The sequence below is a fragment of the Canis lupus genome, chromosome 4 (genome assembly GCF_011100685.1).
Source record: "Canis lupus familiaris isolate Mischka breed German Shepherd chromosome 4, alternate assembly UU_Cfam_GSD_1.0, whole genome shotgun sequence".
In the NCBI taxonomy this organism is placed as follows: domain Eukaryota; kingdom Metazoa; phylum Chordata; class Mammalia; order Carnivora; family Canidae; genus Canis; species Canis lupus.
This window is the reverse complement of record NC_049225.1, coordinates 88,680,816-88,702,152: the sequence shown is the minus strand read 5'-3', so window position 1 is coordinate 88,702,152 and position 21,337 is coordinate 88,680,816. Positions and strand designations below refer to the sequence as shown.

General features: G+C 45.1%; 1 protein-coding gene and 1 long non-coding RNA gene across 3 annotated transcripts in view; both read left to right on the top strand.

Moving 5' to 3' along the window:
• The window catches only part of FBXL7 (F-box and leucine rich repeat protein 7), a 352,371-nt gene that overhangs the window by 247,746 nt on the left and 83,288 nt on the right, over positions 1–21,337 (top strand). The window lies entirely within an intron of this gene.
• Positions 2,555–4,285, top strand: LOC119876216. The gene is made up of 2 exons (XR_005358699.1): positions 2,555–3,224; positions 3,372–4,285. It is a non-coding gene; the product is annotated as an uncharacterized LOC119876216 (long non-coding RNA).

The following is a 21,337-nucleotide window of genomic DNA, read 5'->3' as shown; positions in this document are numbered from 1 at the left end:
CCGTCCCTCCCCAAGTCTGGGCCATGGCTGCACTTCTGAACAGGAAGGCCTCGCTGCCTGTGACCAGGAGAAGCAAACGCCGCTTGTTCTGACCAGGTGGCCTCCGCCCCGTCAGCCAGGGGAGGTGGGCGCCGCTCCTAGACCCCCGCGTGCTGGCGGCAGGACCATGCTCCTGGGCGCCTCAGGGAGCTGGGGTGCTCCCGGCCCAGTCCCTGCTGCTCAATGGGCGGTGGTCCCCGCAGCCCCGACTCTGCGGCCGGGTCACAACCGTTTTTTTTTTTTTTTTTTTAAGATTTTATTTGTTCCTTCATGAGAGACACAGAGAGAGGCAGAGACCCAGGCAGAGGGAGAAGCAGGCTCCACGCAGGGAGCCTGATGCAGGACTCGATCCCGGGACCCTGGGGTCACACGCTGGGCCGAAGGTGGCGCTCACCCGCTGGCCCCCCGGGCTGCCCCTGAATCAGAGTCCTAGTCATTTACTCTCCTTAAAATTAGTTTCCTCAAAAAAACAAAAACGAAGCCCCAGAGCCCAAACCAAAACCAGGAGGCTCCTAAGAGAATGGACTCGATAGAGCTGTTGGGCGGATGAAGTCTGACGAGGGCAAAGATTTCAGCAAAGGGCCTGACAGAGTAAACACTCAGTGACCGTTAGCCATTAATACTATTATCACTAGAGTCTCGACTGATCTCATCATTAAAATGATCATTTATGCACATTAATGTATCATACTCCTAGAAAACTCTCGTCATTTTAAAGAAAAATAATAGCTTTATCTATTCTGATAGAAGATCAATAGCCAAACAACAAGTGAAAAGAGGCCAAGATTATTTGATTAAACTGTGAACGGAGCTGAGGCATCCAACTGAAAAGGAAGTGAAAAGGATGAGAAAAGGCAACTTAAAAATAACTTTTATTTTGCATAAATGAAGAAATGTCAACATGCCCATTTTGAAACACAGTATCTGATTGTTATGGTATTTTATCAGCCAAAGCTGCCAATCCTGACTCCCTTTCCTAGTGTCGTAAATGACTTTTATCATTCAGATACGCAACATATATATGTGATTCTGGGTTCCCAGAATTTCTTTGAATGCGCACAATATTTTGTTGGATAGTTTTGGAAATAGCACTCTATAGTCTGTTTCGGTATAATACATATATTTTCTTGTGTAAACGTATCTTGGTACTGAAATCAGACAATAATGACCCACTGCTTTCATTTTATGTAAAAAATGGTAAAGTGAAATATTTTAAATTGAAGTGCATATCCTGTTGCCTAATGTTTCTAGATCTCAGAACAAATAGTATTAAGAAACTGAATAAACACGTACCATCGAATAATAATCATCAGTGAGCCTTATTCAATATTAAAAGGCGTATTGCATGGGATACAGATGTGAACATGTCAGTGTTTACCATGATTGCAGACTCTATTTGCATCATTATCTAAAATGCCCTGCATTTGTTCAGTGAAAGCTGAAATATTGTTATAGCCCAGCTGCCACCATATTTTTCATTTATATGACTTAGCAAAACTGAAGTGAAATAATAAATTTCAATAAATTTATTTTAAACAATAAATAATAAATTGTACCAATATTTGTTCATCTCTTCCTCGCCCCTCACTCGAAAACCCAAGCGGCAGACCTATCTCGTTTATTCCGTATTCTCATCATGTAGCACAGTTCTTGGTACACAGTTGGCATTTAACAAATAAATGATCAAACAAAATGTAGATATGGAAACATGACATTTGCATTTTTATGTTTCCGCTTTTCTTAACAACAACAAAAGAAATCCCCAAAACAAACAAAAATGACCCTTTGGCGAAATTAAAAGAAATTGCAGAAGTATGTCCAAACTTAGAGCTCACGGGGCGCCTGGGTGGCTCAGTTGGTTGAGCGGTGGCTTTGGTTCAGGTCAGGATCCCGGGGTCCCGGGATGGAGCCCCACATCGGGCTCCCTGCTCAGAGGGGAGTCTGCTTCTCCCTCTCCCTCTCCCCCTTCCCCCAGCTCATTCTCTCTCTCTCTCTCAAACAAAATCTTGAAAAAATAAAAAAATAAATTCACAGCTCACAGTCGTACAAGAGGTTCCATACTAGTAGTAGTAGTAGCTGCTCACAGGGTGGGATGCAAACATGAAATAGGACGTGGGCCTTTACTGCTGCTATACACCGTAACTATAGGAACGTTTTTGCCGTAAGATAGTGTTTTGTTCCAATAAATCTTTAAGATGTGTGTGTTAGTTTGCTCCGGCTGCTATGGCAAAATACCAGAGACTCAGTAGTTTTAAACAATACAAACGTATTTCCTGGGATCCCTGGGTGGCTCAGCGGTTTGGCGCCTGCCTTTAGCCCAGGGTGTGATCCTGGAGTCCCGGGATCAAGTCCCGCGTCAGGCTCCCAGCATGGAGCCTGCTTCTCCCTCTGCCTGTGTCTCTGCCTCTCTCTCTCTCTCTCTCGTGAATAAATAAATAAAATCTTAAAAAAAAAAAAAAAAGAAAGAAAGAAAGAAAGAGAGAGAGAGAGAGAGAGAGAGAGAGAGAGAAAGAAAGAAAGAAAGAAAGAAAGAAAGAAAGAAAGAAAGAAAGAAAGAAAGAAAGAAAGAAAGAAAGAAACGTATCTCCTCATAGTTCTGGGGTTGAGAGTCTGTCCGACCTCCGGGTGTGAGCAGGGCTGTGGTTCCTTCTCAGGCCCCTTTCCTTGGCGTGCAGATGGCCACCTTCTCCTTGTGTCTTCACTGGTCTTCCCTCTGTGTGTATCCTCAACTCTTCTTATAAGGACACCACGTATATCGGGTTAGAGGCATCCCTAGAAACTCACTGAAGACCTTACCTTCAAATATAGTCACCGTGTGAGGCTTAGGACTTCCAATATCTGGATTTGGGGGCGGGGAGGGCACAATCCAGCCAGTTAGCAGTGTGGTCGTGAAAATCTTCCATTGCCAGAGGGGTCTGAGAAATGCCTGGGGAGACCACATTTAGTGGATCCCTTTTATCTGCTATCGTACACTAGGAATCTCCCAGAGGAGTCTGGCTTTACCAAACAAACACAAAAATGAAAAAAGCAGCCCCCACCCCCATCCTAATGACATACACCTTTGACACTCCAGGTCTTCCCATGGAACCTGACAGATCGCAGTGGTGGCCCAGCGCCGTGTTGGGTCCTACCCCTGAGTAGTGCTGTTGGAGAGGGCTACTGGTCTAACCCCAGCAGCCCCACTGGTGAGTCCAGTTCCGAGTGACCCATTGTTTCCAACCCTGTGCCACCTCCGAAATACACTCGTAATTTGACCCAGGACTTTCCTCGATGCATTTAAGAAGTCTTTACTAAATTATGACTTTCCCTGTTTTGTACTCTCTACCAACCAGGTGGTACCAATCTTTCCACCTACTGCCTCCCTCGAGGTTGGAGATACCGTTGGACTCCTTCTCTCCCGTGACTGGCACTCGAGAACACTTTTTGCATCTGATTTTCTTAGTGTTTGAATGAAATGAAGAAGCGATGCAAGGAGATGCCTCTTGAAGGGAAAGAAACTTAAGTGTTCAACTTTAAATAGAGCCTCAGTGCAGAATGGCTGTCCAACCTCCATGGAAACAGAATTCTTTATGGACTCATTATACAGGCAGACTCGCTAAGCTCTTTAGGACATTAGTGCCTTTGATAATGATGTTAGCAACTTTCCCTGGAATATTGCATATTTACAGTGGGTCCTTAGCGGAGTAGGGGCCTCGTGGATTAATCCCTATTTAATGAGAAATATTTGAAGGTGATGAGAGTCATATGCTGCTGATGGGGAAACTCTGCCTTGATAGATTATTTTTGGAACATTAAATTCTACTCAATCAAGACACTTGACTATTTAGGACAGGACAATTTTGTGAAAGATGGAAATAAAATACAGGATTTATACTCAATTATTTTCATCACCTATAAAATGTCCTGTATTTGCTTTAAGGGTTTTAAGTTTTCACACTTTCTTGCTTTCATCAAACCTCGGTAGCCAGCACTAAATCAAGTGGCTAGATACTGAGTCTTGGCTGAAGGGTGTTTTCAGTAAGGTGACAGCCAATGGCTGCGATTGAGAAAATGTAATTTATTTTAGATTAATTTGTAATATATGTTTCATTTCAAACTGTCTGGAAAGGGCTATGAAAAGATGTTTATACGTGAAAAGCGCTGTTGGATTCTCACCACCGTGATATAAATTTTCCACATCTACCTCAAGACTTAGGTATAAAGCACAATTAGAATGTTTTTAGGTACTCGGAAATGTTTGGATGTTCAAAAATGCTGTACTAAGATCATAATGATCATTTCCTTACCCCTGATCCTATCACTCGGACTGAAAACACTCAGAAATTAACCGGTGGAAGTATGTCACCGAAATGCCTCGTTTCCCTTTTAACTCATCTACCACTGGGTGCTGTCCTTAGGTATACAAATAAAAAGGGTTTAATTACTTAGATTTGTGTTGGTTTTGTTTTGTTTTGCTGTGAATCTGAGAAAGCCAGGAGCGTGTGGAGTGAACGGACACGGTAAACTCTATCGGCAGAAGGATCTCTTCCTTTTGGAGATGGGGGGGCCCTTCTCATGCTGCGACTGTCCTTTGGCGTTTGTGCACCCGTACAGGTCATGCCTTTTCAAATTCGGTGAACACACAGCTAATCTGAAAGCCGAATCCTGCCGTAAACCCTGCGGTGGAGCAGCACAGGTCTCCTCCGACTACTGGGTGTGGCGGTAACTGGCCGCGAGTGAAGCCTGCACTTGCCCCACCATACTTTCTTTCTTCGTGGGTGAAATGAGGAGTTGCTGCCCACCCCGTGCTGCCTTAATCTTCGTCGTGGGCTGGGATTGGCACCCACACCAAGTTAAAAAATACATGGATCTAGTCCACGCTGTTGTGGCCCAGACGCGTTTGATGCGTTTTAGATGCCGCTCTTAAACTCACAGTTGACCTAAATATCCTGCATCGCAGCCACTTAAGTTTTTTTTATTACGAAGGCCGCAAAGCTGCTCATCTATTCAGAAATTCCTGTTGAGAGATTTGTCTGTTTTGTTTTTTCATGCAGGATAACCTTGTTGATGGTTTTTCGTTGGAAAATGAAGTGTAATTCCATAACGAGTCGACCTTTGTCAAAAATCAAAGTCGAAAAGAACGAACTCCTCCTAATTTCTGGGTAGATTGGTTTTGTTTAGATCCGTGAGAGGTTTGTGGGTGTGAGGTAATGAGAAGTTGGCTGGACTTGGAGCCCAAAGCCCCGAGATCAGGTCCCAGATTCTGCTGTAGGCTTTGGGCGAGTCACCCGGTCTGCCCACACCTCAGTTTTCTCACCTGTTAAAGGGGCATAACACCCTCACGACAAGTCAAAAAGTGGCGGGGGAGTGCATGAGGCTCTGTCTCCGACGGGCGTTGGCATCAGGGGCGGCAGACAGATTCTCTTTTAAAAGACAAATGATGTGGGATCCCTGGGTGGCTCAGCGGTTTAGCACCGCCTTCAGTCCAGGGCGTCACCCTGGGGTCCCGGGATCGAGTCCCGTGTTGGGCTTCCCGCATGGAGCCTGCTTCTCCCTCTGCCTGTGTCTCTGCCTCTCTCTCTCTGTGTGTCACTCATGAATAAATACATAAAATCTTTAAAAAAAAAAAAAAAGACAAATGATGTGATAGAGACTTCCCTTCCTAAATATATGACTTTCGCTAACTTAAAAAAAAAAAAAAAGATATTTTCATTTCCGTCGGGATCCCAATCCCTAGCCAGCTAGTAAAGTTTTGGACAGGGCGAGTTTAGCATTAGCGTGGAAGAGTGAGGATTTAAACAGGTGATAAAATTTAGAGACTAGATAACAGGAGACTCATCTTGTAATAACGGCAAAGGGCCTGCTGCTCCGTGATCCGGCTTCAAGCGTTTGTGATCCCACACGATACTGAACCAACCAGCACTCGGCAGGCAGAGGCGGTGATAAGTCGGAGCTCCGGCAGGCATTCACCCGTCGTCTCCAGCACTACACACACGGGCGCGCTTACAGACACACGCTTGTATACACGTGTACACGTAGACGTATACATGCATGAATGTAATGCTACTGCCAGAAACTTGATATAGTGAATAGTGTTTAGGATTTATGGGGAGAGGAAACCTGACGAAGCACTATCTGTACTAGGAGAGAGTCTCAGATCACATTCAAATGAGAACCTAAGAATCTGTAGACAAAAGATCTGCTGTGGCTTTTTTTTTTTTTTCCTTTTTCTTTCAACTAATGAAAAAAGAAAGATCAGTTTAAGTTTACTTAAATGTTACTTAAAAGTTTTTCAGGAAACAGTAATTCAAGTTTGTTATGAATCATGACTCCTAAGGTAGCTAAATTAACCTTTTCTTTAAAAATAATAGGATAAAATAATAGGATAAAATAGTAATAAGATAATAATAGGATACAAAAGTAGATTTTACAGGGATCCCTGGGTGGCGCAGCAGTTTGGTGCCTGCCTTTGGCCCAGGGCGCGATCCTGGAGACCCGGGATCGAGTCCCACATCGGGCTCCCGGTGCATGGAGCCTGCTTCTCCCTCTGCCTGGGTCTCTGCCTCTCTCTCTCTCTGTGTGACTATCATAAATAAATTTTAAAAAATTAAAAAAAAAAGGGGATCCCTGGGTGGCGCAGCGGTTTAGCGCCTGCCTTTGGCCCAGGGCGCGATCCTGGAGACCCGGGATCGAAGCCCACATCGGGCTCCCGGTGCATGGAGCCTGCTTCTCCCTCTGCCTGTGTCTCTGCCTCTCTCTCTCTCTGTGTGTGACTATCATAAATAAATAAAAATTTATTTAAAAAAAAGTAGATTTTACAGAACTTTACATTTGAAATGATACAGAAAAAACAGTAACTACATTATTTTCTTTATGTTTTCTTTATTCATTAGTTTTCTATGTGGAAGTGTCTAGTTAATACTGGTCATTAAATAAGCACGTTAGTGATAATTATGACAGTAAAATTTGGATAAGACTGAAGTCTTTATATCGAGGTGATTTTGATGCTCCATCACTTCTTGTAGCTTATGTTATTTAAAATTATAAAAATGGGATGCCCAAGGGGCTCAGTGGTGGAGCGTCTGCCCTCCACCCAGGGCGTGACCCCGGAGTCCTGGGATCGATTCTTGCATCGGGCTCCCCGCAGGGAGCCTGCTTCTCCCTCTGCCTGGGTCTCTGCCTCTCTCTGGGTCTCTTATGAACAAATAGATAAAATCTTTTTTAAAAAATTATAAAATGGAAACCGTGAAGAACATTTTAGCCACGTGTCTACCTGTGCATCTGGAGTTCGCTCCTCTCCTAACGAATGTGTGGTGATTTCCAAGGTGAAGAGCAGTTAACCAGCGGCCTCCTAAACATTAAATTCTAGGGAGCTCACCTCTGAACAAAGACCGAAATTATTTTGCATTTTCTCAAAGCCTGTATGGTCCACGCCCATATCAGGAACACTGATTTATTTTACCTTCCTGAAAGGTAAAGGTTCATAGAAAGCCAATTAACTAAGGAAAGGAGATGATGTACGCAAGGGGTGGGCAGACATTCTCCACAAAGGGCCAGGTCATCAACCCCCGTGGCATCGCGGGCCCCAGAATCCGCATCGCAGGAGCTCAGCCCCGCGTAGCCGAGTGAAGGCCGCCAGGGACGACGCGTCAGGAGCTGGTGGGCCTAGATCCGGGCTGCAGACGCCGGTTGCTCACTGGGGCCCTCGGCGGTAGGACGATAATCTGGATTTCTAGTTGCGTTGTTGCAGCTCTCAGGCTCGGGGCCCACAAAGTCCTGCAGCTGCATGAAGGCTGGGAAAATGCAATCAGTCATCGGGATCCCTCCAGCAGAGGCCAAACATCTGGATGTTCGGACATCTAAAGTCTAAAAGCCACCTATTACGTTATCATTATGATTATTACTAAGCTTTTTGTGTACTTCCTTCCAAGAGTGATCTCAACATGTTTGAAAAGCTGCACACAAAGTGAAATTGTGCCTTTTTTTCTCTTCACTTTGAATCTGGTCTTTCAAAACAAGGGTCCATGGAGGGAAAACAATGTCTCTAGTAGGAGATACTGCACGTTAATACTGGAAGCTGTCTTGAAGCCATCACAGCCGCAGCCCCAACGGCGCTGGGCTAGCTCGGGGTCAAGCAGTTGGCGCAGGAAGGATGTCCTTGGCTGGGAGCTGTCGCCAGCCCCAGGCTCGCACCCTGGCAGCCTCCACCCTCAGACGCCCCCGCCGAACCCCAGCGAGCTCTGATGCCCGGAAGCGAACCTTCCAGAAGGACGGACGATGCGCCGCGATGCCGTCCTGGCTCGTGGCGGCTGACGACCCGCCGTGGTGGAGACAGGGAGCTGCGTCCCGACGTCGCCAGCTGCCCGTGTGCTTTCCCCTCCTTTCCATTTAAACAGCAGTGGAGGCGAAGCTGGCCCCGCGCTGGATTCTAGAGTGAAAATAACTCCGCTCCGCTTCTGGAGAACCTCGTGAAGACAAGTGCCACGGTTGTTCTGTATTCCTTCCAGAACACGACGTCTTCGTTTGCCTGTTTGTGGAGTGACCGCAGCCTGGGTCGGGGGCCCCGCGACCATTGCCCTGCCGCCCAGGCCACGTTGTCCCCCGTGCGGGTCCCTGGTTGGCACCTGCTCCGCGCCTTCCCTGGCTGCTCTCCCGCGGTCGTGCCCGGGCCGGGCCTGCCCTGGGCCGTCCCCACCCTCCCTTCCCCTCACGGGCCGTCATTACACCCCAGTCCTGGATCCCATGCCTCTCCCTCTGGCTTCATTTGAACTTACCTTCTTCCTTGTATTAATCACAAAAACGTAAGCCTCCCTCACCTTCAATTCTCTCCCTCACCCTCCTTCTCCCTTCTCTCCCTTTTCCTTCCTCTAGTTCAAGTGCTGTTTTCTCTCCTCCTTCCCTCTGGGGTCGAGCTCCATACAAAGGACCCGTCCTGAGACCTGGGCCCTGGTAGTCCCCGGCAAGTCTGTGGGTTTCACTCAATTACGATTTTCCCATTTCCTGTCCACTGAATTCTCTCTTCTTGGTCTTAGGCTTTTATTTTTGAGGATTTGATTGCACTGTCGCGTCCAGTGGTGGCTCCTGATTTTTGCCCGTCAGGAAGGATAACTGGTCAGGAAGGAACACCTGGCCCCAGAAAGGCCAGTGAAGAGAGATCGAATCCCAGGACCTGGATGGGGTCCTTAGGCCTATGGTCTCAAGCTGGGTTGCAGCTTTGTGTTATCTAAGTAGATCTTAGAAAATACTGATGCTGCACCACCAACCCTGCCTCAGCACTCCTGACCTGGTGGATCTGTAGTAGTAAATGCTATGAGACGCAAGCTACTGGGCTAGCGGAGCGTGTTTGCTAGTGGCGGGGATACTTGTTATTCGACTTTGCTTTCCCGTCCACTGAATAGGGCCTGACACATGGCATGATGCCCTTGGTAAGTGACTTCTTGATTAGTCAGCCTCACTGTGAGTTGATTTCCAAAGGTAAGAAATCCTTGGTAATTTCATGAATTAAAATCATAATATTATTTTACCAACTAGACATATCTTTCCCTCAATGAATATTTGAGATTATGAGCATCAGTCTTTCCTGTTGTGAGGATTTTTTTTTTTTTTTTTTTTTTATAGTGGTCCTTGAACCACATCTCCTAGAATTCGGAAGGGAAAGCTATCTCAGGTTGCCATAAAAGGGCAGCTCTCAAGAAAGCATTATGCGGGCAGGAGCACATTCATTGTAGAGTCAGATGAGCCCCGCCACCAACTCTGTCACCTGCTCCGGTGGGATGTTGGGTGATTTACTTCACCTCCCAGAATACGTGAAGTCAATCCCTCAGCAGGGGTGAACGCACTTTCTAATGGTCGCCATTCTATCCCTGCTCTCATGCGGTGCTCACAGCCCTGTGAGGAAAGCGCCACCGCCACCACCACCCCTGTAGTGCACACTGAGAAATCGAGGCTTGAAGACTCCCTAAACTTTACAGGATCAAAGACATTCCGCAGCCTTCACTCACAACCACCAAAAAGGTCAGGGCTGACTTTCCTGCGGTTCCAGGGCATAAGCTGGAAGTGTCTGGGAAGGCCTTACCCGTCTAGCACCTGGATGAGCTAGTCTCTACTTTCTCAGTTATGAGGAACTGCAGAGCACCAGTCGGCTTGGACACGAAGACATGGCATTTTAGATGAAGCTCCTTTAGCTGCCTCAGTAAAAATCATCTATGGGGTCTGAGGTGGGCCAGCCTTACCCCAAATGATGCCCCTCAGGAAGCATGCTAGGATAGAAGGTGTAGACACAGGGAATGAGAGTGATAGGGCTGCTTTCTGAGGAGCCAACGTGATTGGCCTTTCCTCCCTAGGAAGTCCTACAAGCCTTGGCTTATGAAGCCTGGATATTTCTCCGTTCCACGTTTTAGTGGGTGCTTCCAAATAACATCAGTGTTCCAAATAACACCCACGCCCAGTGTGGAGCCTAATGTGGGGCTTGAACTCATGAGACCTGAGCTGATAGCAAAGAATCAGACACTCGACCAACCGAGCCACCCAAGCGCCCCTCACTCTCTTTTCTATTGTAATTATATAGTAATATTGGACAACAGTTAACTACTGCTCAGTAGGTACCACGTACTGTTCTAAACACTGGAGATATGTATTAGCTCAGGTATTTCTCACCACAATGCTATTTGTCTTATTTTTGCAGTCGAAGAATGACCCCCACTAAGATGGAATAGTGGTTCTCAGATGCTAGTGCACATCAGGACTCATCTAACAGGCTCATTCAAACAGATGGCTGGGCCAGAGTTTCTGGGATGGGGTCTGAGAACGTGCAATTCAGGCAAGTTCCCTGGGGTCGCTGTTGCTGATGCTGATGCTGCCCTTCCAGGGACCACTTGAGAGCCAGAGATGGGGTAAGATACCCAGGGCCACATAAGTGGTAGAGGCTGGATTCCACACCAGGCCTCTACCCCAAGAGCCTTGGAGTTACCGGGGTACTAATAACTAGAGGGGAGTGATATGCCCTCACATGAGGAAGTCCACTGCCCTATAAGCCGCTCCTCTGTTTTCCTGCATATAAGTGTGCCTGCTTAAGTACTTGTGCACGTGTGCACATGAATACACTGTGGACATGAAAACCGGGCTCTCACCGAGGCCCACTTTGCATCAGTAGAGTGACCATTAGCGAACTCGTGAATCATTCTTGTACTTACTTGAACAACTGTAATCATTACTTGGTTTTAATGACGGATCACAGTCCTTATAGCCTGTTGTTGGGAAATAATGGGCTTGTGTTTCCAAAGCATTTGTAACCTCATACTTATTTTTTAGAAGTAAATCAGACTCTACGCAGTTTGACACAATGACAGGTGTAATTAATACAGCACAGTTATACACAGTCTTTGTCATCAACTCCAACCTCTCGCCAGATTCTTAAGTCTCCGAGGTCTGCGAATGAAGTGCAGGCAGCCATTGCCTGGAAACTTCTCATCATCTGACTCGCTTTGTGGGCGGACACCCTAGTTTTGGAGCTCTTTTCCACAGTCCCCCCAATGCTGCCCTCCCATGAGCTCCAGCATCCTAGACCCGTGCCCTCAGGTGACACACAGGCTCGAGTGTACAGAGTGGCCACCCCAAGGACTGTGGTCTCCAAGCCACAGCAGCCCTCAGCCTCCAGGAATTCTCCGTGCACCTGCCTCCCCCGCACCTGCCGTGGGTGTGCTCTCACCTGGCACAGTCGCTTCTCTAATTCGGTGTCACACAGTGAACGAAACGTTCCAGGGGATACCCAAGAAAGAGAATGACGGCCTTTGATGTGAAAATGCGTGCTGAGACTAAAGGTAAATAATTTTTATTGGCAGTTTCCCAAATACATCCAGAAAATGTTTTGTTCCCACCTGGCGGTGGCTCCCTTCTGAAATGCAAGGCGAGGGACTTCCTGGCGCTGGATTTTTCTTTTATTTTGGTTGTGATTGTGGCGCCCTCTGCTGTTCTTCGGAGTTCCTAGCGTGCACTTTCCAAGAAAAAGCTGGGAGACTCCAAGAACATTTGCGTCTATTGATTCAAAATGATCATTTTCTTCCTCCTGAGTGACAAACACTATGAGTCCCCCTTTTTCAGTGTCACCTGCTCTAAATAACGCAGTCTTACCTACTGGCTGATTTTCTTTTCTTCTCCTTTTTTTTTTTAATTTTTTGCCTTAGATCTTTGAAATCCATGTAACAATAGTTTCAGAGTCCTCTCAGTACTTTTTGCAAGCTGTTATCTCGATTCATGAACTCTCAGAGCTTGAAGACACTTCTAAAATCGCCAGCCCGGTCTTTTTATAGACGTGGGACCAAGGTTATGAGAAGTTAGAAGAGCTTCCAAGAGGCATACGCAGTGTCAAAGCCCATCTGCAAGTTTCAGATGCAAACCTAATTCATTGTGATATGTTTTTATTTTAGTAAATCAGATATATTAATTTTGGAACATGAGATATTATAAACTTTCAGGATTTTTTATTCTAAGCCAAGATAAATAATAAACATTTAGTTAAAATTTTGCAGTAATTTAATTATTTTGGCATTTATTTAATAAAATCCATAAGCTATGATGGATGCCTTAAAAGTCCAATTTTCAGTGTTTATTTTCCAGTGTTTTCTTGTATGCTTGCTAACACAGCTTCTGACAGAAGTAAATATATTCATGGAATTGTTTTGTGCCCACTCTCATTTGTATATGATTACTAGAAAACAAAGGAAATTTGGAATTTGTTCATAAATGTTATTATTATCTGAATTGAATCCAGTAAAATCATCTTTATTTGGTAAAAAAAAAAAACATAACTTCATTTGGAATATAAGGTCTCTATCCAATAAAACACCACATATGTTGCTATAAAATACTGAATAGATCTTACAACTCTTAACTAGACTAACTTTGCAATTTACTTATTTAGAATGGTTTGAGGCTTTCACTGGCTTCCAGCCAAGCAAAGGAAGGAACACACATGCATTTGAATGAAGTAGACCTGTTAACGTTTCTATCAGAAGTAGAAATCATTCCAATTTTCCAATTCCCGTTGCAAAATATAAAACCTTGGAAATTTTATTTTAAATGTTTTCTAATTTCTGAATCTGTATGTATTCAGGTCGGTGGGAAGCATTATCATCCTTTTTCTGGATACTATCCCAGGTCACCTGCAATTTTGCTAAATCTCTTACTCAAAAGATTTGAAGTGCAAATAAGTAAAAGTAGTTCCATCTAACAACTTAAGTTATAGAAGTAGAATTAAGCCAGGGGGATCATAGCAATTGTCCACCTCAGTTGTCCCTTTCGAGAGATGAAAAAAGGAGAAACTCAGCAGCGTGATGACTTGCCCTAGTGAGAAACAAAACCAAGAGGAAATGCAGGTGCCTTTGCTTCCCAGCCCAGTGCATGTTGCTCTCTGCCTCAAGTCCATCATCCTAGCCTCCTTACAGAGCTTTCTGTGAACTTAAAATGGCAAGAAATGTGTTGTAGAAGCTTAAGGACATGGTTCACATTTCTTCTTTAGTTACCAGGGGCCAGGCCTAGAAATAAGACTTGTCTTGAGAGCAAAATTAAATGTCCCAAAATCAAAACTTTTCATTATTTCTGATATATCTGATCAATATCTGCATCAGTCCATTTTTTTTGCAAAATTTTTATTTCCCACTCCCTAGCTACAAACTAACAGTTAAAAATGCTAGAGAGAATGCACATTTCAAAATACTTTAAATACTCCTTATTTAATATTGAATGTCTAAAGTGGAGGAACTCATAAAAGACAGATGAGCTTTTAAGACTTTAGTATTTAGAAAAACAAACAAACAAAAAAAACAAAAAAAAGACTTTAGTATTTAGAGAAAATAATAGTTGTAATGTATGTATTTCTAAGTACAGGGCAAGGAAAGGAAGTCCTAACATTTTCTTTGATCTTTTCTTTGCTCTGATTACTGTGCATGAAGACCTAATCTTGTGCCTATTTATTTCAGCATCAGGAAAAATAATGTTAAAAAGCCAAGAGGCCTGGGGTTGCTTGGCTGGCTCAGTCAGTGGAGCATACGGCTCTTGATATCGGAGTTGTAAATTCATGCCCCACTTTGGGTGTAGAGATTACTTGAAAATAAAATCTAAAAAACAAACAAAAAAAAAACAGCCAAGAGGCCTGAAATAACAGAATATAGCTGTTCCTTATGTTAGTCTGGATGTTGCAAACATCCAGTCAGACCTTCTCCTTTGGGCTGTCCCTATGGCCTCATTTTTTTTTAAGGTTTTATTTATTTATTTGAGAGAGAGAAAGAGAGCACAAGTGGCAGGGAGGGGCAGAGGCAGAGAGAGAAGCAGGCTCCCCGCTGAGCAGGAAGCCCAATGCAGGACTCAATTGGAGGACTCCAAGATCATGACCTGAGCCAAAGGCAGACACTCAACCGAATGAGCTACCGAGGCGCCTCTGGCTTCATTTTTTTATACTAAGAATGTGCTCAAGGGATGATGGATCCAGCTGCCTAATGATGATGAGATGCAAGGTTCCCTCTGTTTCATTCAGTGGGCTTCTCCTACAACAACCTTTCCAATTTCCTATTTGAGGAACACTGCCTTATTCTTTAAGATTTTAGTTCACCCACATCTCCTCCTTGAGGGCCTTCTTGCAGTCCCCTCATCTTGAGATGGATAGCCCTACTCAGCTCTGCATTTATATTTTATGGGGTGCCTGGCTGGCTCCATCAGGAGAGCATGAGACTCTTGATCTCAGAGTTGTGTCCAAACCCCACATTAGGCATGGAGCCTACTTAAAAAATTAAAATAAAATCTTACATTTTATATAGCTACTGGGTATATCTGTACCCTAACATCCAGTATATTGCATTTAAATTATTTCTTAATGTGTCTTTCTTCTATGTCTGACATGTAGGAGGGGCATGGTACATGAACTACATTAAAACAGAAATCTTCATTTTGGCAGTGGCTAGTGCTCACTTAAATAGTTTCTATCAAACAAATAGCAGGTCAAACTATTTGGCTATTAAGGGGCATAAATTATAGCCAGTTTATCTTGGAAGGCTCACCCAAAATTTAATTGCTTAAAATTCAATATTTTCTATGAGTCTTTTAATGGCCGCAGTGGGCAATTGGTAACACCTGCTGTGGATATTTTCCAAACTAAAAGTATATAACAATACTCCATGCCAAAGCTTGTTAAGGACCTTGACTGAGCATCTGTCCTTGTGTTCAAGCAGCTCAGATTGTTCTCTATGGAACGCGTTGGCCCCGCCCGCCTCCACACAATGGGAAGACATCTGAGTGTCCAGATTTAAAGTATTTGATCTCCTACGAGAATGTTTATTTCTTTGAGCTTCCCTTTTCACACTTGGAAAATAGAGATAATGGTCACCTCATGAGGTTATTGCAATAGTCAGGAACGCAGAAGAACCCATTAAGTGCCTGGCGTAGTCAGCGTGGTGTGCCTGCTTTTGCTGGCCGTCATTAATATGCGATTGAGTTAGCATTTCCAGGTTTAGCAAACAAAAATATGAGCTACCCAGTTAAATTTGGTTTTCGGGGAAACTGTGCATGAGTTGTTTATCACAGGGATGTTCTGTGCAGTATTTGGGACACACTCACGGGACGAAATCATTTGTTATCTGAAATTCAAATTTAATTGGGTGCCCTGGGTTTAATCGGGTTGACCCTAGGTTGACTGAATGGATAAACCTTAATTGAAGATTAGGAATGCAACTTTAAAGGGTTGGTGTCATCAACTGAATGAAAGGTGTAAATCCACCCCCCCCCCCACCGCCCCCCTAGAAGGAGCCTTTTCTGATTCATGGAACACATTCTGCAACAGCTACTTGATCTGTTGCTCCGTAGGCTCAGGTGATGAGCTGGGTGCCTGGAAGGGGATCAGGAATTCTGGGTGAACCAACCATTGGAAGTTCAGGGGTCCCGTGGGCCTTCTGCACCACACATAGTTTTGGGGTTGAGTCTCTTTCTGACCTGCAACGGCCTCTTGGAAAGGCCAAAAGGAATTCACAGTAGAAATCTTAGAGTGGGAGCAGAATGTTGTTACCTGACTAGAAACACCTGCCTCGGATCTGAGAAAGAGGTTGAGGACAACACAACACCTGCCATGGAGAACCCGTTCATAAAAAGCTTTTCTACCTGCTTAGTCCTTTTTGATTTGAGATGCTACGTGGCCTCAGAGTTATTAGAATTCTTAATGAAATAGCAAAAATGAGGTATGAGAAGAAGTATGACTTCTGCTAGTAATATAACTAATTTGGATAGTGATTTGTGACCTTCAGAAGCCTGGGCCGTTGCTCTGGATTATTGGGTTTTAATATACCAAGTTATATAACTTGGTTTATTCAGTTGCATGAACCAGCTAAGCAACAGTGCATTTTCATATTAATATTTAAGAGTGACTCTAAATTAACTCTCCAAACTTCAGGGCCATCTTAAGCCTTTCTATTTATATTTGTCGTCTGTTGTCATCGTCTTTGATTTTTTTAAGGTGGCTCATTGATTACAATTTTTTGTTTGTTTGTTTGCTAAGCCATTGAACCCTAGAAATCTGTGACTGTAAAAAATACTAAATTTATAGATTTTTTAAAAGTTTTTTTTTTTATACTTTTGGAAAGTTTGTACCTGGTGTTCAAATATAAAATCCAATTCAAGAAATAAGTGGTTAAAAACAAAACATGGATTTTTTTTTCATTTTTGCATTTCTTTTCTAACATTGGGAGTCACCCAAGTAACATATGGTAATCATTTAGAATTCTGAATCATATATAATTATTTTCATTTTAATAGCATTGGCTCTCTTTGCTTTAAAATTCACCAGTCGGCAGATAAGTTTGCCAGTGGACACTCAGTCTGTATTTTCCTAGAAGTGCTCCTAAGAATATAGCAATTGTTGTCCTATAGTGGCACGGTAACTTTGGAAAGTTGAACGTCAAGATTTGCTTTTGAAATATTATTGCTTTATTAGAAAAATAATCCTATGTGGCACTTGAATATTTCCCTCGTAAAAAACCTGAAAAGTGATTGCCCTTAGGTTTCTTCTCTTCTGTTAGTGTAACATGATTATTTTGGTAATTTAAAATAAAACCAGAATCCAAACCATTGATGTCTTGAGGCATGGCCCCAGAGAGTTACATGTTGGGTTGACAAATGAGCAAAGGTGCCCCCAATTAGCGTGGTCCCGGCCGTATCTCTCCCTGCTTAGAGTCCTCCCCTGCAGAGCCACATCTATCCTGAAGCCAAGAGGCTTTTGCTTTAGGGCCCACCCTTACCTGGGTCCTTCCAACATCCTGGGAGACATCTAAAAATATATTCACGTAGGCTGCAGAAAAAATAGCAAAAATAGAATATTTTACCACCATCAGGTAAGACTTCAGTCCTTCGCTCTCTTTGCCTCTCCAGCTTGGAAGAGAACCTCCACGTCGTGCAAACCTCCGGCCCCACTGAACTGGGGTCCACCGGTCTTTCCAAGATCCAGCTTATCGTGTTAATTACAGATCCTGGATCATAAACGGGTCAAGCATTTCTTACATGATGTTTGTTGGTCACATGTTGGCCTTGGAGCCAGTGGTTTTCACACTCAACTTTGCCCCAAGGGAGAGTGGGGTGGTGAGGGGAGGCCCTCCCTCCCTAATTCCCGGTGCCTCCCCTGGAGCCCAACCGCCTTCTCCCAGAGGCAGCTCCCCTCGTTCCTTTCACTTAGGGCGACTCTCCTCTGACCTTCACACCCAGAGACCCTAACCCGGCAAGTTCCCAGCCCCGGCCTGTAGCTCCTTCTCGGACTCCGAGGCCCGAAGATGAAAGACGCCCTCGCCGAGGGCTGTGACTGGGCGCTGAGCAGAATCAGGAGCCGCCAGTGCGGGCGGGTGGGCCTTTGCCCCTCCCGGCCTGGTGGGGTAACCGGGGCCGGGATGAGGACGAGCCGGGGAGGGCGGAGCCGCACGCTTCCATCTGTGCCAGGTGCTCCAAGCTCCGCACCGCGCTTGCCGGCAGCGACCTGCCACCTGGCGAGGGGCAGGTGTCGAAGCGGGAGGGTTCCAGAGCCAGGCTGCCTGACTTCACACCCAGGCTCCATCTCTCACGTGTTACATCGGCAAACGGTGTGACTTCTCTGGACCCGTGTCCTCACCTGCAGTATGAGGTCCCTGCTCCACGGAGCGGGGCATAAAGACGTACTTGGTAGGGAAGTCCTGAGGATGACGTAAGTCGACAGAAAGCAGGTGGCACCTGGGAGACACCCATCAAGTGTCAGCGGATGCCGTGGTCACCCTTGGGACAGGTTTCCTGCGGCTGTTGTTTCCCTGTGTTTGTTCTAGAATTATTGGTTTCAGTGGTATATCCAAGCCCTTGATTATGGCCACATCAACTCATTCTCCAAAATAAGAAAATAATGTAAACGGCACCGGCACTATTTCTTTTAAGGAGCATCTGATTGATACAAATACCGAGTCACTAGTGTACACCTGCAACTACGCTAATGTTATATGTCAATTATACCTCAGTAAAAATAAGTAATAAAATGAGGACATAAAGAAGCGTCTGCTGGCGCTGCGCAGAGTACTTAACGCTCTCCCACAGTAACGCAGAAGCCCCTCAAAACCCGGTTCCTCATCCTGGTTTTTCTGAAGAAGAATGTGAGGACTTTCTTACGTGAAAGCTAAACACGCTAGTGCACCATGCACCGTTACTCATGCTTTCAACACGGAAGATACCAGCTTGACTCCTGGTTTCAGGACCTGAGAAACAGGATGGGAGCTGACAAGAAAGACAATGTTTTCTTCCTTCTTTGAGCTGGGAGTGAGGCGAGACCACAGTAACATCTCAGAATCCTCGGAGTCTGCCTTCTCTGGCTAGCCTCCTGTTTTGTCACACTTTCTTTTTCCGCCCAGGGACTCCTGTGCTTGTTCCTTAGCACACTGAGGCCTGTCTCCCTTCAGGATGTCCTCTACGATTCCGAATTGGCAATGCGCTCACCCCAAACATCAGAAGTGTTTCTTGGCTCACAGGGGTGAGCCATTCCTAAAAAGCAAACATGCTGATTTACCTGGGAACACCACAACCACAAACTTCACCCTCCAAGCTGTGTTTGCATTTGAAGGTGATGCTTATTTTCACCAAGAAAAAAAAATTTTGTTTTAGTACATTTCAGAAATGACGGAACATAGAACGTAGTTCCTTCCTCCGGCTCCAAACTGTGGTCCTCTGACATCTCCAAGTCCACCCAGAGCTTACTCACCCCGTCTCAGCATCAGCCTCCACGAGGGGATACAGAAGCACACCTGCTTTGATCAGGTCTCAGTGGAGGCATCCAGGGGTGGTGGCTCCCATGCACGGACCTGATTACAAACCAAAGGAAGGGGCTTGCTGCAAGACGCCCCCCCCAACCCCTGGGATATAACTAGTTCTCACCAAAGAGCTGTGAACACAGCTGATGGCGCCGTTTGTGGGCTGGAGCATTAGCAGTGCAATGTGGAGGCCCCAGTGCACGGTCCCTTCTCCTTCTGCCTCACCAACAGGCAGTGTTCCAGGTGGCATCTCGGCTCTCAGAGGGAAACGGCTGGCATACAACTACCAGTTCACCCTCACGTAACATAAGGTACACGTCTTTATTGTTTGACCACTGAGGTTCTGGGGCTCTTTGTTACTGCAGCACAGCCTAGCTCATCCTGACTAATATACTATTTCTGTTGCTGAAGAGTCCCCCTTAGGCCCCCACTTCTCTCTCCCAGCAATCCATTCGATCCGTCAGATGACAAACGGGTGCCTACTCTAGTCAGGAATCTTTCTAGATGCATAAAATTCCAGGATAAAAGCATTTGGCATATCGTTCTTCAAGGAAATTCCTGTCCATGGAAGGGATAGACTTATGACAATGGTAACACATGACAGAGTGTTTTTAGTACCAACAATCAAAAGACTGGTTGATTATGGTGAAGATCTTTACAATTCTTCCAAGATCAAGTGAAACAAAATGTTTTGGAAGCTCAAGGGAGATTACACGTCTGAAGACTAGCTGAACCTTTCCTGGAGAGGGCGGCCTTTCAATCCTAAAGGCTGAGGAGAATCTAGACAGCAGGGGATGGGAGTCAGAGCACTCCCAGCAGTAGGTATGGAAGAAAGGGCATGAGAGGAAAGGAGCAAGGCGCCTTCCCACGTACCAGATCCTGCACATTTTGCATGACACAGTCCCATCTGATACTACCAACTATGCTCAGTGGTATTATTTTATTTGGGAAAAATCGAGATCAAGAGGCAGCTGCAGGACACACCCGACAGCCAGGGAGCTGGCCTAGTGTTCCCCAAAGTACAGTTCAAGGAACAGTGGCTTTACGGGATATCAGTGTAATTCCTGGGAAAGAGCCATGTGTTTGAATGGATTTTATATGATCAGATACCCTAGGACACACTAAGGCATTTTCCTGTCCCACACAGAACTCTTATAAGCTCCAATAGGCTAATGTGCAGGGTGAGTCTAGAAGTCTGTTTCTCAAATTGCGTTCTCTGGAAATCATTCTAGGAAACATTGTTCTCGTATCACACCAGGCTGTTCTTACAGGAGGGCAGTGAGGATATTCCCCTTTGCAGAAATGTTGTAAATTCTTAGAGGACGGTGGGGTGGGGCAGATGTGCCAGGATAGATGGGACTGGGGTTGGCAAGGAGGAGAGTGTTGGGGTGGCTGAGATGCACATAACATCTTTCATTGGGAAAGAAGATAAGAAACATCTGTCTATACGCATGGCAGCCCCATGTTGTATGTGATTCATCTATTTGTAAAGAGATGGTCCATCGTCCTCGCTCTGCTGGTATCCCTGGTCCTTGTTCTGTTCCCCACCCTCAGGACCTCTACAATCCTTTCCACCCTAATACCTGGCCTTCAGGGTAAGAAAGCAGCTACCAATCTTAACCGACCCCTCCCTGCCCTAGAAATTCTGGCATAAACTCTGTGATCTAAATATCCCAGGCTCTGGTTAATGGAACCCACACATCTTTCTTTTTCCTGGAAGTTCCAAGCCTTTCTTGTGAATTTGAATTATTCCAGTTCTCAAAACTGTTGTCTCTGCTATGAATTTCAAAAATCTATTTGAAGCTCCTTTGTATTACTCTTTCCCTGAGGCAGTTCATAGAGGAAGCTGTCTGCGCAGCTAATTACTGCGACAAAGGAGCACAGGAGCAAGTAACCCCAGAGAGTCGTGGCCTTGTCATATCATAAAATACGATTTTGTTATATCCTGTTTAAAGGTTATTTTTACAAATGCTAGAAATCACACTTACTAGGGAATAAGTCAAGCAAGAAAATCATTTGTTTCTTAATAA